Genomic DNA, 15,866 nt, shown 5'->3' with positions numbered 1-15,866 from the left:
ACCTCAGTGCAGACACCATCTATTCTAGGAATCCTCTGTAGCCTATTTTTGCTGATATTGCCTCCTCTTTGTTGCACACGAACCTGGAAGAGTCCTCTATTATCACACTTCTCCCACTGACTTTTATCAAGTCAGTTTTCTAACTGTGTGGAGTGGACTATATGGATTTTGCATATATGTATCTTCTGGCAGGAGTGGGAAGCTGGACTGCTGAGCTGGCTCTGGAGAGATGCTCCCAGAGTACCCAGGACTGAGGCAGTTAATTTGCCCCATTGGTGAGGAGGAAATTTCTTGTAAAAGCTAGCTCCCCTCAGAACAAAGTGGCCTTTTATTTTTTAGCTTTGGAATGGAGCCTAGCTGTCCCTGGAAACAAAGAGAGGAGAGAATCACTGAACCAGTCTTGCACATAAAAAACCTACCATGCCTGTCTTTGAAGTCTCCTTTATGTCATTTAGAAAACTTTGGATTATAGGGGTGTTTTTTCCTCCTTTTTTTCCTCAGTTCCTCACCCACCCCAATTTTTTTTTTCAGAGAAAAGAGAGAACTGGTTATAAGAGAACCTTTCTTTGAAACAGGGCAGAAGTCATTAATTAAGGTTCCCATTCATTCCTGCTGACACTTGCTCATCAATCAGATTTCCTCTTAGCATTCTGATGACCTTGCTGACCTGGGTCCTCCATGCCGTCTGCTAGACAGAATTGAGACTCAGACCACACACCAGAACTGAGGGAATGGGCTCTGACTCTCGGCTTCCTGAGATGGAGGAGAAAGCGTCTGGGGACAAAGCTGGCTGATCCGGAGCTCTTCTGGCTGAGGTGAAGGTGAATAAAGAAGACATTTTCTTTGCGGAAGCAAGTGTTGCTTACTTCACACAAGCAGTGATCTATAGCTGCCCTTCTCTTTTTCCCCACAACCCAGGGCCAGCCATGGAGCTTAGAGCCCAGCCAGCTGAGCCCAGGAAACAAGGCTAGCAATTTCTCTCTGCCAACTCAGCACTGCTGAAAGAAGTTAACAGCTCTAGTCTTCTCTCAGAAAAGTACAGGAAACTGTTCTGGAGATGGGGTTGGCATCTGGGACTAGTCAGCCTAAGGTGTGGGACTTTTATTTCATTACTTGTGCATTTATTCATTCATTAAATATACATTTACCTGGCAGCCACTATGTACTAGGCATATTTTATGTTATGTGTAGTTTATCACAATTAAAAAAAAAGAATTAAAAAATTATGTGTGTAGATAAACTTGGAAACACAAAAAACACTTGCTACATTACTGGGGGTAGTAAGGTTGTGGGTAAATTTCTCCTACATGTCTGGTGCTAGAAAGTATTTGCAAAGCATAAAAACCTTAAAGAAAAAAATGGACAAAAAACTAAAATAGATTTTTCTAGAAAAAACATATATACACAAATGGTTAACAAATGCATGAAAAGATATTCAGTATCATTAGCCATTAGGAAAATGCAAATCAAAATCACATGATACTACTTCAAACACATAAGATGGCTATGATAAAAAAATGACAAAAAGTGGAAAATAGCATATGCTAGCAAAGGTGGGGGAAAATCAAAACTTTCATACATGACTGGTGAGAATATATTAATAAAATGGTGCAACTGCTTTGGAATTACTGAAAAGGAGAAGAGATTTTCTGGAATGACGCCTTTTTGACTAAGGGAGTGGGGACGGCATCTCATATACAAGTGGACAAGTTGGCCTGAAGTAGGAGTAAAGATAATCCATTCACAGTAACGAGAAGGAAGGAGGCGAATGTGGGCACAGACAAATGCATTAGGTCAAATGTAGTGATGCAACTTCTGAAAGTTCTATGTGACTGTTTCTATTTCCTCAGTGAAGAAAGTGGAAGAGTGAATGGATCTGGAAGATGATTCCTGAGCAGTTACAAGGGCCTGCTTGAGCTTAAAGTAATGGACTTAAAGTCAGACTGGTCAGCATGGTTGTGTGTTGATCTTCAGCCAGGTTCAGCTGCTCAGGTGTAGGCTGGGAGTGAAGAGGTGAATCTCACTGAGGTTGGAGCTTTTCAAGAAGAGTATAATAAAGCAAGAAAGGGAAAATATAGTTGAAGAGAGAAATTATGAAGATGAGAATACGCTCTAAGCTAGATATGGAGGGGAGGGGAGTGAAGCCTCCACAGGTACTGATAGTTGGGCGGGGGGTGGTGAAAAGGAGTGGTATCTGTAGATTGGAGGTCTCTGTGGGGTCAAAAACTTCCTGGAATTGGGACACTAAAAGAGGGGGGAAGATCAGAGAGTGGGTTGCTTGAAACTCAAATTAGGTAAAATTTGCAAGTATTGCGAATAATAAGGTGCAGGACATGACCATGGGAATGATGGCTAGACGAGGGTGTGAGACAATGGAGGAGATGAGGTCAATGAATACATAAGCCAGGATACAGGGAGGAAGAGCTGCATGATTATTTAAATTATGTCTCAGTGAAATTATTGATTTAAACTAAATGAGAGCAAAAGTGAGATATAATCTTCAAGAAATGAAGGAGCATGACTTAGAGGTCAGTAGATGACAGCAATGAAGTGGGAATAGGGGATTGTATACCCTGGTGATGTGATTAAAAGCAGAGTATTAGGGCAGAGGGGTGAAGTGGTCAACAGGCATCAAGATGGGCAAGGAAAACTTTTATCCCCACCAGGGATCTGTGTGGTACAAGGAGTGTGGAGATAAAACAGCAACCACTTGAGAGGGTTTCTGGAGAAGCAATGTCCTCCTGGGAGAGTCAGATTTCTGTTAGACCAAGAAGGCCAAGGGAGAGTACAAGATTGAAGATGTATGGGATTTGCTGATGACTGGCTCTGATTTCCAGGGGGATATAGTGGAAGGGTTTCCTCAGACATCTCCCCAGGTAGATGGCATCAGGAAAGTGGATATAGCAAGCCAAATGGGGATAAGAGCCCAGAGGACAAGGAAGCTCCACACTCTTTTCGGTGTCTGACTTAAGCAGATGTAAAGGGCATATGAGATTAACCCTGATGGTCTCCAGGCAGGAGGGGTGTAGGCTGTGAGTGCTGGAGGGACAGGGAGAAGGGAGAGTGAGGGTCCTGTCAGGAGCACAGAACTCAAAAGAGTGGTGGTCTTTTCTGGATCAACCCAAACTCTGAGGCACTCTTCTTACTTATATGGCACAAGGTGCTCTGAGGCTTTCTCCTGACTCGATTGGTGGATGTTTCTGGTGAAACTGGGCTGCAGTTACTTGTTTAAAACCATCTGTTGACATTTATTCCAGACCTGCTTTGGCTCCCCTTATGAACCAGGATGTTGGAAAGTAGCCTGGCAGGCTCACTCCTAAATTTGGCCTTTAAAATTGTGAATAACTCAGTTTGGTTGAAGATAATCACAGGATTACTAATAGATCATTCGTGGCAGGATGTAAGTCAGTCAGGATATCCTTGATTCTGGGATGTCTGGCAAAGCGCTGGGAGTAAGAGGTCATTGAATCTTAGTGTGCTGTTTGGGGCAGGTCTGCTAGTGGTGTATACTATACACCTTTCTAAAAGTGTGCTGGGCATCATACTTTTTGGACTATTCAGATTATTTTTAATATATTATAAATCTTGCTGCTTTGTAGCTCTTCACTCAATGACTCAATGTCATCATCTGTCACTGCAAGAGTAGATACCACCACAGCAAAATGTCCATTACTCAGAATTCAGCTTCACCCCTGAATTCTTCCATGAATTTCTAGTAAAACAACTGTTTTGAGATCAGACATTTTTGACAGAAAAGATTGATTTTTTTTCCTTTTTTTTTAAAATTTTTTTGAGATGGTGTTATTGCTCTGTTGCCAATGCTGGTCTCAAAGTCCTGTATTCTAGCAGTCTTCCTGCCTCAGCCTACCAAGTAGTGACAGGGATGCACCATTCTGCCTGGCCAAGATTGATTTTTTAAGTCTTAAGCTATCTTTACATACCAAAAGCATTGCTTGAATTTCTATTTATTTATTTTTGAATTTTTCAACATGTTCATTTAAATGTAGCTAGTGATTTTTAGTTTTTGTTTTGTTCTGTTTTGTTTTGTTTTGTTTTGAGACAGGATCTAGCTCTGTCACCCAGGCTGGAGTGCAGCGATGCAATCACAGTTCACTGCAGGCTTGACCTCCTGGGCTCAGGAGATCCTTCTACCTCAGCCTCCTGAGTAGTTGGGACTACAGGCATGTACTACCATGCACAGCTAATTTTTTATTTTTTGTGGAGACAAGTCTCACTATGTTGTCCTGGCTGGTCTGGAACTCCTGGGCTCAAGCAATCCTCCTGCCTTGGCTTCCCAAAGTGGTGGGATTACAGGCATGAGTCACTGCACTGGCCTGGACTTTTTGATTATAATCTATGGTAACAAATATATTTTTTGTTATCACTCAACACACACACACACACACACACACACACAGACACACATACACACATTCATGTAAAATTGTAATAAAAATTTCAGATGCCCTCTGATTGACACTTTTTATTGTGTTCTAGATTTTATTTCTAAAAATCTGGTCTTGGCCCGCTAAATTGATTTTCTGACACATTAGTAACGTATAATTTTAAAAATTACTATAAACCATAATACAAGGAATTCTCAGGGTACATAGGAAAAGGCTCTGACTCATGAGAAATAACTAAAGAAATCCCACCTCTTCTGGCATTGTTAATCTTAGAAGGAGAAGAGAGAGCATGGTAGCGTAAGACAGATGAACACCAGCGTCCTCATTTCCCCCTCTTTTTAGGGTATAACTTTGAGGTGTGTGTGTGTATGTGTTTGTGTGAGGGATGTGTATGTGTGTATGTGTTTATGTGTGTGCACCGTGGAAGTCTTCAGAGAGGCATAAGACAACTGAAGGCATTAGAAATACTGACCTGGGTCCAGGGCTTAGGGACGCAGCAAGCCTCTAGAAGAAGTTGTGCATTCTGGTTAGCACTGAGCCTAAGCTGAGGCAGAAGCTGTACAGTGCAGCAGTGGCTGAGAAGTGGCCTAGATAGATAGTGTAAGATAGTACTGCTGATTGCCCTGGTCTGTGCAGGACGCACAGGGAATTCCAAAGTTTCTGCTTGGTTTGGTGATGGGGCTCAGATGTGCCAAGGAGATTAATGGACTAGCCGAGCTGGGCTTGAGATAAAGAAAAGATCACATAGAGGCCAGGTGCAGTGGCACACACCTGTAACCCCAGCACTTTGGGAGGCAGAGGCAAGTGGATCACTTGAGGCTAGGAGTTCAAGACCAGCCTGGCCAACATGGCAAAACCCTGTCTCTACTAAAAATACAAACATTAGCCAGGCATGGTGGCACATGTCTATAATCCCAGCTACTCGGGTGGCTGAGGCAGGAGTACCACTTGAACCCAGGAGGCAGAGGCTGCAGTGAGCTGAGACTGCGCCACTGCACTCCAGTCTGGGAGACAGAGCAAGATGCTGTCTCAAAAAAAAAAAAAAAAAAAAAGAAGGAAATAAATATCACATGGGAGTTTTGCAACCCAGCCAAATGACTAGTACTAAGAATTTCGAAAGCAGTAGATACAGTATGATAACCGTAAAAGATATGATGGAATCAGCAACACCTCATCGTGTACCAGTCTAGAGGCCAAATGAGAGTACAACATAAGGAACTTTCTGGAGAAATGTGGGGACCCTGCTCTTCAACTGTGGCAAGTCCAGGTAAGCTCCTCCTCACTGACCCAAATGCCATTTCTAGGTGGATCAGAGGAAGGGAGAGAAAGTCAAAAGAGCATTGACCCCAAAGACACCAACATACACAAAAGAGACTGTTAAACATGAAAAGAAAGAGATACCATGAATTGAAAAATTTGTCTTCTCTCTCCTGTAAGTTTTGAGGATAATTGGAGCAATTAAAGAAAATATGAAATAGTAGTTTGTTAAATTGCACCCTCGTTACAGGAGTACTAATTTCAAGATATTTTGTCTTAGTGACCTGGACAAGCATGATCATGCTTATCTCCACCTACCAACTGGGAAGTTTAGACAGCTTACCGATCACCCCAACTCAGAAGGTATGTGCCATTGGCCTGATATCACCGATAAGAGTGCACAAACAAAAACATAAAGTAATGTGCCCAAGGCCCGGTAGCTGGTAATTGCTTATCTGCCTTCAGGCCTATGTGATTTCCTCTCCACCTTGCAGTCTTCTTCGGTGATCTAATTAGGCTATTGTCCCAGGCAACATGACAATTGGCAGTCACTGATTCCTTTGCTTTGTCCTAGGTCATACATAGGACAAAACAGAAAACAGGCAGATGATAATTTGATAAATACACTCAAAACCAGACTCTAGAGAGCCCTTAGATGCTCTTAATACTCACTTATGTTTAGTGCTTTATAGTTCACAAACCTTGTCACATTTCTTAGTTGACCTTTATGAAAATCTTGAAGCAGATGTTCCTATTATTCTCTCTCCACAGAAGAAGAAGCCAGCTCTTAGGAGGCCCAGGTAAGTTTCTGAAAGGCACAGTGAAGGAGTGGAACAGAAACCCTCAGCCAGATCCTTTTACTCCTAGAGAAACGCACATCCACAGACTCTGCTGCCCTATTTAGGTCAAGGACAGGAAGATACTGGCAAAATGTTCTGTTATGTTACTATCTTCTTCTCTGCAAGTGGGCTACAGGCCCCTTGGCTCTCCCTCACATTCCCCTTCTTGTCCTCTGACTGGTGCTTGTCTTAGTGTGTCTGGCTGTGCTGTTCAGGACAAGTGGAGTCTGAATTTTTGACAGGTGATAAATGGCTATGGTTTCATTTCCCTCCCTCCAGTCTGAGGGTTGGCAAGCACTGCAGCTGGGAAGCAGCTGCCCAGAGCTGGGGTGTGGTGGGAGAGGGGCCTCCGGAGGATGCCTGGCTACAGGCTGATGCGGTTACACAGGCTCCTGCCTCCACAGCCTTTGAAAGAAGGTCTTGCGTGAACTCAGACCTGTCTCACCATCTGGTTAGGTATCTTTTCCTCTCTGGTTTTGAGGAGTCAAGAGGTAGTTAAGGGATAAAGGACAATTGTTTCCCTGGTGACTAGAGACCTATCTTGGAGGCCTGAATAAACTGGCTTCCACATAAATGAAAAAACAAAAAGCTCTAAATGAATTGTAAACAGAAGAACTGATGTGTCTCTTATCAGTCTGCTGCCTGTAGACTTTGGCTGAGAGATAATCACCATGGTTAGTGAGGATCCTGGAAGCCAGTTATTATTCATTTCTAACTGTGTTATCCCACCATTGTTTTGGCATAATAAAACCCTAAAGAATATAAAATCCCCAGCGCTCTGCAGCATCGTGGCTTCTCTTTATGAACCATAACCTCCTCATCCTTTTCCCAGTTCTCCCCATCTGCTTGCACCCCCACCCCTACCAAGTGCAAGGGACAAGTAGGGGGCTGAGCAGGTGGCATTCTGGACCTCACACCTTCACTTCCACCAGAAGAGCTCTGCTCTCATCTGCTTTATGAAATGACCTACTGGGCACCATTTACTCCTAAGGTTTCCTCTGTGTAAAGGTGACAACTGCCTGCTGTCAGATGTTCACCATCTTTAGCTACAACAGAAAGGGTTGGGGAAGAGGGTGAGGTGGGTGGATTCAGGCTTCCTGCTCTCCACTTACTGTATAAGTAGGCACAAATAATTGTTGGTGCTTACCGTATGTTTTTCCCTCCAACTGTGACACAAGAAGGAAGGTGAGGAAGCCCTGGCACATCCTGTGTGTTCCGGTGTCTGAAACGTAACTAGCTGCCTTTTCTTGATCAGCCTAGTGTCTCATGTCCTCCTGCCTCAGCCTCCTGAGTAGATGGGACTACAGGCTTGCACCACTACACCTGGCTAGCATTTTATTATTTGCAGACACAGAGTCTAGCGATGTTGCCCAGGCTGGTCTTGAACTCCCGGTCTCAAGTGATCCTTTTGCCTCTGCCCCACAAAATGTTGGTATTACAGGCATAAGCCACCATGCCTGGCCCCTTGCTAGATCTTGATGGGCAAATTCTAGGAAGTTTCCTGCCTGAATTCTTGTTAGGAGGAGATAAACAGGAATGTGAACACTTAAGGAAAGCCCAGAGAAAATAGTAAAATCTCTATTAGGATTGAGAGATTGGGCTATACATAGAATTATTAGCAGGCACTGGGCCAAGTGCTGGAACCCAGAGGTGATCAAGACCCAGTCTTTGCCTTCATGGTGCTCACAGGCCAGGTGCTCTTCATGGAAGAGAAGGCAACTTCCAAAGCAAATAGTTCCAATACAGTTTGCTCAGTGTTGTAATAGATCGCATATCAAAATCCATAGGAAGGAGAGAGTAATTGCTGAATGGTAAGCTTCATGAAGGTAAACATCCTGTCTATCTTATTCACTACTATTTACCTAGGACCTCGCAGGGTGCCTGGGATGTAATAGCTATTTATATGTATTTGTTAAATGGAATTGATTCATTTACTCCAGGTATATCAAATGGTTTGACTCATTGCTGTGATTATTCATTGATTTATTTAGTCATTTATTCACTCCTTAAATAGTATTAGCTATTCATAGGTAGTAAGCAACTTATTATCATTTAATTTGAATATAAAGTTATATTCAAATAATAGTAGGGGGAATTTTGATTAAATACAAGTAAAAAAGTAATGGCCTTGGACAAACCTTAGGGAATAGCTGACAAGTAATGAAAACACCTACCCTTTATTGCAGAAAGATAGTGTGCCAGGTTTCTCATAAGGGGAATAGTATTCTATTTCTAATGCAGACTGAAAAAGTTTACACAGCTGACATAACTTACCCAGCTCATATAATGGGATGCAAACCGAAGTCTCTGCCCGACTCCAAGTCATTCCCTTGGAGTCAGGCAGGATCATTTCCTACTCTACTCTACCTCTGCCACGGGGTATGAAACTTTAAAGTCAGGCCCTGGAGAAGTGACTGGAGCTGGACTCAGGGAGGGCTCAGGTTGGAGGAATGAAGCTCTCTGTAGGGGAGACCTGACCTCTGACCTCTGAGGGGGATAGCCAAGAATTTGATTTAATCCAGACTGGTATCAGGTGGCCAGAATTTTTACCTGGGAACCAGAACCACTCGTGATACAGCAGCAAGGGTTCTTGGCAGTGATGATACTTAGACAATAGGGAATGGGGGTAAGGCAGGGACAGGATTTGAAGTAGGATTAGAGCTAGCATCAGGTTGGGAGGTGGTGGTGAGAGAATTGGGATGGGGCAGAGACTCCTCAGCAAAGCTGGGAGGGCCTTAGGACCCAGATCAAGCAGGCTGGGTTCAAAGAACTAAAGTAAACCAGGACATTGCTGAACTAAATTAAAAGTTGCTTTTAAGGGGACAGCTCTCATTTTAATCCTTTTGCCGATGTATTAACAACATAGCTGCTGTGTGGTGCGGTATGAAGAGTTTTGGACTTCAGTCACCTTTACCCATAGTTGCTGGCTCTGAAGGTTTCTTCAGGTGACTTAATCTCCCTGGATTTCATTTTCCCCATCTTAAGTGTGAGGATTTTGACACTTGCTTCACTCTGTGGTTCTGAGGATCATATGAGAGAGTTTGTGAAGTAGCACACTGTCAGGATGCTGAGGCTTTATAACCACTGAAGTCGTATTCTTATGTTCTATGTCTCTCACAGAACCAGGGCTTGAAACTATGTGAGTGGATGCTGGTTTTGAAGGCAGAGCTGGTGGAATGGTACACGTCAGTGATTGTAGGGCAACAGGGGCATCGATTAAAAATGGACCTTCTTAAGGTGGGGGGTGGTGGGGCTTAATTGAAAGTAACAAGAAATGCTCATAAAACAGCTCTTTATGCAGAGAGGAGCCAGTTTTTGCCTTGTTGCTAAGGTCCCGATTGTTTCCTGGCTGCGTTTTGTGTGTCTGTGTTAGGCCATTCTGTGGGCTCCTTTGAGGAAGTTGGTGATATTGGCCTGCAGATAATTAGATCAGTGTCATCACTTTCACTGTCCCCCTTTTTATTCTGCTGGGACAATTTGCATGAAAATAGAAGCGGGTGATATTCCTTTCCCATTAATAAGGCTCAGTCTCTTACTTGGGGGGCTATCCACATATAGGGGATTTGGAAAAAAATCCCAAATCTACATATAAGTGAGCCTTTTTTTAAAAAGGCCTTAAAGACCCAAATGTTCAGCCCAACCATCCCCTTCCCAAAATGGCTTTAATAAAGGTTCCCTCATAAGGTAGAAGATCTTCATCTGGGATGCAGGTTTTTCAAGAGAAATGTTTAGGAGGCCTGTATTCTGCAGTGAAATTTATTCTGATGTTAATAAATATATATTAGTTTTTACAGGTCTTCTCTCAGCTTACAGCTTATCAAAGAACTAGACCCATTAGAAATCTTACTTTGCAACAATGAAGTTTGGGAGGAAGATTCACATATTTGTCATTAATTTGCTATAAAGTAGTGGAGATGCAGTAGAAAGGATAGGTTTAGGCATCAATCAACTAGATTTAAATATTTGCTCCACCATCTACTGGTGGTATGACCTCAATAATCCTGTTTTCTCATCCATAAAATGGGAACGACAGACTTACCTTGCTATTTTCCTTCTCATATACAAACATGCAAATGATATATAAAAGGCCTAACAAGGAAAGAGGCATGTATTAAGTGCTCGTTGGATTTATTTTTACTTCTTTTTTTTTTTTTTTTTTTGAGACGGTGTCTTGCTCTGTCACCCAGGCTGGAGTGCAGTGGCGAGATCTCGGCTCACTGCAAACTTCGCCTCCTGGGTTCAAGCAATTCTCCTGCCTCAGCCTCCCAAGTAGCTGGAATTACAGGTGCCCACCACCACACCCGGCTAAGTTTTTGTATTTTTAGTAGAGATGGGGTTTCACCATGTTGGCCATGCTGGTCTCGAACTCCTGACCTCATGATCTGCCTGCCTCGGCCTCCCAAAGTGCTGGGATTACATGCGTGAGCCACTGTGCCTGGCCTATTTTTGCTTCTTGTTTCTTTGTAATCTTCCTTCTCTCATATTTCTTAATAATTAATGAAGAGATGGTATCATTCAGGCACCAGACTTCCTGGATCAATGGATTTTACACTAACTGCTTCTAGCACATGTGAAATCCATGACATGGGGTAGTTTGTTTTTGATGTAGATCAAAAGGCAGATGTTAGCTTGTTTTTTGTCTATTAAATGTAAGAAATTTGCCTCCAGAAAGTGCTCCCATCCAGAAAATTCTCTCATCCAGAAAATTTTATGGGCAATTTTTTTTCGAAAGGAGTATGAGAGGAGTGTGGAGAGGGTAGAGGAGGAGGGTCTCTGTTGTTGTTTATACATTGAGATTCTTATCTGCTAAAAACTGATAAAATTTGGCAAAGGAGTGCAAAAAAAGTATTTATATAATCTCACCTAAAATATTAACATTAATAACTCGAATTAATTGAGTGCTTACATATGCCATGAGACAATTTTTTTTTTAAAACGTATATAGATTTTGGGGATACAAGTGCAGTTTTGTTACATGGATATATTGCATAGTGGTGAAATCTGGGCTCTTAGTATAGCCATTACCTGAATAGTGCACACTCCTCAAGTAATTTCTCATCCCTCACCCCCCTCCCACTCTTCTCAGTCTCCAGTGTCCATTATTCCACGTGTATGAATTATTTCACTCCTGCTTATAACTCCAGTGTCTATGCCCACGTATATGAATTATTTCACTCCCACTTATAACTAAGAACATGCAGTGTTTCATTTTCTGTTTCTGAGTTATTTCACTTAAGATAATTGCTTCCAGTTCCATCCATGTTGCTGCAAAAGACATGATTTTGTTCTTCTTATGCTTGAGTAGTATTCCATTGCATATATATATATACACCACATTTTAAAAATCCAATCATCCACTGATGGATACTTGGGTTGATTCCATATCTTTGCGATTGTGAATAGTACTGAGATAAACATACCTATGCAGGCATCTTTTTAATATAATGATTTATTTTCCCTTGGGTAGATACCCAGTAGTAGTATTGCCAGATCAAATGGTAGTTCTATTTTTAGTTCTTTTAGAAATCTCCATATTGTTTTCCATAGAGGTTGTACTAATTTATTTAATCCTACAGTCTTATATGGACAGTATTAAGGTCCTAGGGAAATTAAATAACTAGTCCAAGCACAGACCATCACTAAGTTGTGGAGTTAGGATTCAGATCCAGGATAATGTGATTTGAAAGCCATTGCTCTTTTCCAGTATGAAGCATCTAATGCTTCCACACTACCACCACTAGGTAGAAACATCCTCAATGAAATAATACAGGTTTAATTTATGAACATATTAAAAAGCGAATACATCATAAAACATGTAGTTCAATTGCAGAAATACTAGGAAAATGCAATATTAGTAAATATAATAATAAAATCATCACATATAAATCATCTTGATAAAAGTTAAAAAGTAATTTGAAATGAATTATATACCATGGTTAACTGGAATTTATTCCAGGTATTCAAAACTGATTCAACATTTAAAAAATCAATTAATGTAATTTTTCACATCAACAGACTAGAGAAGAAAAATTACAGAATTTTTCAAATGTAGAGAAAGCATTTGACAAAATCCAACACCCATTCATTATATACATTCTCAGAAAACTAGGAATAGACAGAAACTTCAAGTCTGAGAACAAAATAAGGATATCTCCCTCACCATTCCTATTCAACTTCACATTGGAAGTCCTAGCTAATGCAATAAAATAAGAAAAGGATTTAAAAGGGATATGGATTGAAAAGGAAGAAGTATAACTATGCTTGTGGATGATATAATTATCTATTTGGAAAATTCTAAAGAACCAACAAAAAATCCTGGAACCACTAAGTGATTATAGTGAGTTTGCAGGAAAAAAGATTAATATAAAAAACTCAATTGCTTTTCTATCTAATGGCAATGAGCAATTAACATTTTAAATTAAAAACACGACTTCTTTTATATTATCACTAAAAATGACATAGTTATAAACTTAACAAAATATGTATAATACTTATATGAGGAAAACTATACAACTGTTAAAAAATCAAAGAAAACAAAAATGAAAAGGTATTCCATGTTCATGGACAGCAAGAAAATATTATTAAAATGTCAGTTCTTCCCATATAGATTTAACATAATCCCAATCAAAATCACAGTAATTTATTTCATGGATATTGGTAAACAGATTCTGAAGTTTATATAGAAAGGAAAAAGAACCAGAATATCCAACACAATATGGAAAAAAAAATAAAGTCAGAGGATTGGCACTCTATGGCTTCAAGACTTACTATTGAGCCATAGTGATGAAAACATTGACAGAGTAATAGACAAATAGATCAGTGGAACATAATGGAGAGCCCAGAAATAGACCCATGCAAATATAGTTCAACTGGACTTTGACAAAGGAGCAAAGGCAATTCAATGGAGAAAAGGCTTTTCAATAAATAGTGCTGGAACAACTGGACATCACCATGCCAAAAACCAAAATAAACAAAACAAAACTTAGACACAGATTTTATACCTTTCACAAAAATGAACTCAAAATGAATCATAGACCTAAACATGACACAAAAAACTATACAACTTCCAGAAGACAACATGGGAGAAAATCTAGGTGACCTTGGGTTTGATGATGACTTTTTAGATATAGTACCAAAAGTATGATCCATGAAAGAAAAAGTTGATAATTTAGACTTCATTAAAATTAGAGACTTCTCTGTGGAAGATAATATTAAGAAAATTTAAAGAAAAGCCACAGACTGGGAGAAGATATTTGCAGAACACATATCTGATAAAGGACTTACACCCAAAATATACAAAACACCCTTAAAACTTAACAATAAACAACCAACCCAATTGTGTTAAAACAACCCAATTACAAAGTGAGCAAAAGATCTGAACTGAAGCACCTCCAAAGAGAATATACAGTTTGCAAATAAGCATATGAACAAATGCCCAACATCATATGTTATTACGTAATTGCAAATTAAGACACCAATACACACCTATTAGAATGGCTAAAATCCAAGACACTGACAACAAGAAGTGGTGAAAATATGTAACAACAGGAATCCTCATTCATTGCTGGTGGAAATGCAAAATAGTAGAGCTATTTTGGAAGATAGTCTATCAGTTTCTAACAAAGTTAAACATAGGCTTACCATATGATTCAGCAATTTCACTTCTTGGTATTTACCCAGATGAGTTGAAAATTTATCCACACAGAAATTTGCACATGAATGCTTATAGCAGTTTTATTCTTGATAGTCAAAAATTGGAAGCAACTAAGATATCCTTCAATGGGTGAATGGATAAACATATTGTGTAGAATGGAATATTATTCAGTGATAAAAGAAATGAACTATAAAGCTGTAAAAAGACATGGAGGAAACTTATATGTATATTGCTAAGTGAGAGAAACCAATCTGAAAACCTACTTACTATATGATTCCAACTATTTGACATTCTGGCAAAGACAAAATTATAGAGACAGTAAAAGGATCAATGGTTGTGTTACCGGTTGAAGGTAGTTGTTCAGGTTCTTGGCATTTTGAACAAAGAATTGGACAAAATGCGCAAACAAAGCAAGGCAGCAAAAGCAGAGATTTATTCTAAAAGAAAGTACACTCCTCAGGGTGGCGGTGGGCTCAAGCAAGTGGCTCAAGAGTGTCGGTTACAGATTTTTCTGGGATTTAAACACGATCTAGAGGTTTCCCATTGGTTCACTCTATGCAAACGCAGTAGTGGCCCGTCACCAGTCTGATTGGTTGTAGGAGGGGACCAATCAGAGTGAAGAGTAGGCCCATGACCAGTCTGATTGGTTATGGGAAGGGACCATTTAGAGATATTGTCATTTTTCATCTGCCACCCAGAAAAAGGAGGGGTTGAAAAGGAAGTAGCCTCTGATGTCCAATCAGCATGAATCGGCCTTAGGTTCCCTGCCTCCAGACCCTATTCTCCTGCCTCAGTTGGTAGAGGTTTGGAGAAAAGGGACAAATAATTGTAATACAGGGCATTTTTAGGTCAGTGAAACTATTTTGTGTGACACTGGAATGGTGGATACATGGCATTAAGCATTTGTCAAAATTAATAAAACTGTACAACCCAAAAAATGAACCCTATGGTAAACTATAAACCTTAGTTAATAATAATGAATCAATATTGGCTTATCAGTTGTAACAAATAGCACAAATGCAAGATATTAATCATAAGAGAAACCATGTGTGCATGGGGGAGGGTTTTCATGGGAAATCTCAGTTTCTGTACAATTTTTCTGTAAGCCTAAAACAACTCTAAAAAATAAAGTCTATTAAAAATAGTTATTAATAAAATTCAATATCTATTCCTGTTTAAGTGTCTTTGTTTTATCAATGAAAGGTTACGTTTTGAATGTGACAAATTCTACCTATCTTTAGCCACCAGTCAACAATTACTCTATCATTTCTTCTCTCCTCTTTACTATAAAATTTCCTGAAAGTGTTGGCTATACTCACTCCACTTTCTCATCTTCTAGTCTATCCTAATTCTTCACGATCATAATGAAACCACTCTTGTTTACCAGTAACAATTGCTGTCCTGTGTCAAAAACCGAATGGTTGATCTCAGTGAGCATCTTTCTTGATCTCTCAACAGAATGCAACAGTTTTGTCTCCATGACACTACATTCTTCTCATTTTCTCCTACCTCATTGGCTACTCATGACCAGCTTCTTTTGCTGGCTCTTTCTCTTCATTCTGAATTCTAAATGTTGAGGTGCTATTAGACTCTTTCTTCCCTATATGATCTCATTTAGTATCATGGCTTTCTTTACATAACTTTTATGTATTGATGTCCTGGGTTTTATCTCTGGCCCTGACCTCTTCTCTGAGCTCTAAACTCATGAAC

The 15,866-nt window shown here is 40.2% G+C and overlaps 1 long non-coding RNA gene across 1 annotated transcript in view; it reads right to left on the bottom strand.

Moving 5' to 3' along the window:
* The window catches only part of LOC130540605 (uncharacterized), a 40,485-nt gene extending 24,851 nt beyond the window's left edge, over positions 1–15,634 (bottom strand). Inside the window, exons 1-2 of the long non-coding RNA XR_008954601.2 lie at positions 15,541–15,634; positions 6,365–6,471 (exon numbers count right to left, since the gene is read on the bottom strand). This is a non-coding gene — a long non-coding RNA (uncharacterized LOC130540605). The remainder of the gene's footprint in view (positions 1–6,364; positions 6,472–15,540) is intronic.
* Between the last annotated feature and the right edge of the window lie 232 nt (positions 15,635–15,866).

This window comes from Pan paniscus, chromosome 9, assembly GCF_029289425.2.
Source record: "Pan paniscus chromosome 9, NHGRI_mPanPan1-v2.0_pri, whole genome shotgun sequence".
Taxonomy (NCBI): domain Eukaryota; kingdom Metazoa; phylum Chordata; class Mammalia; order Primates; family Hominidae; genus Pan; species Pan paniscus.
This window is presented reverse-complemented; position numbering and strand designations above follow the sequence as displayed.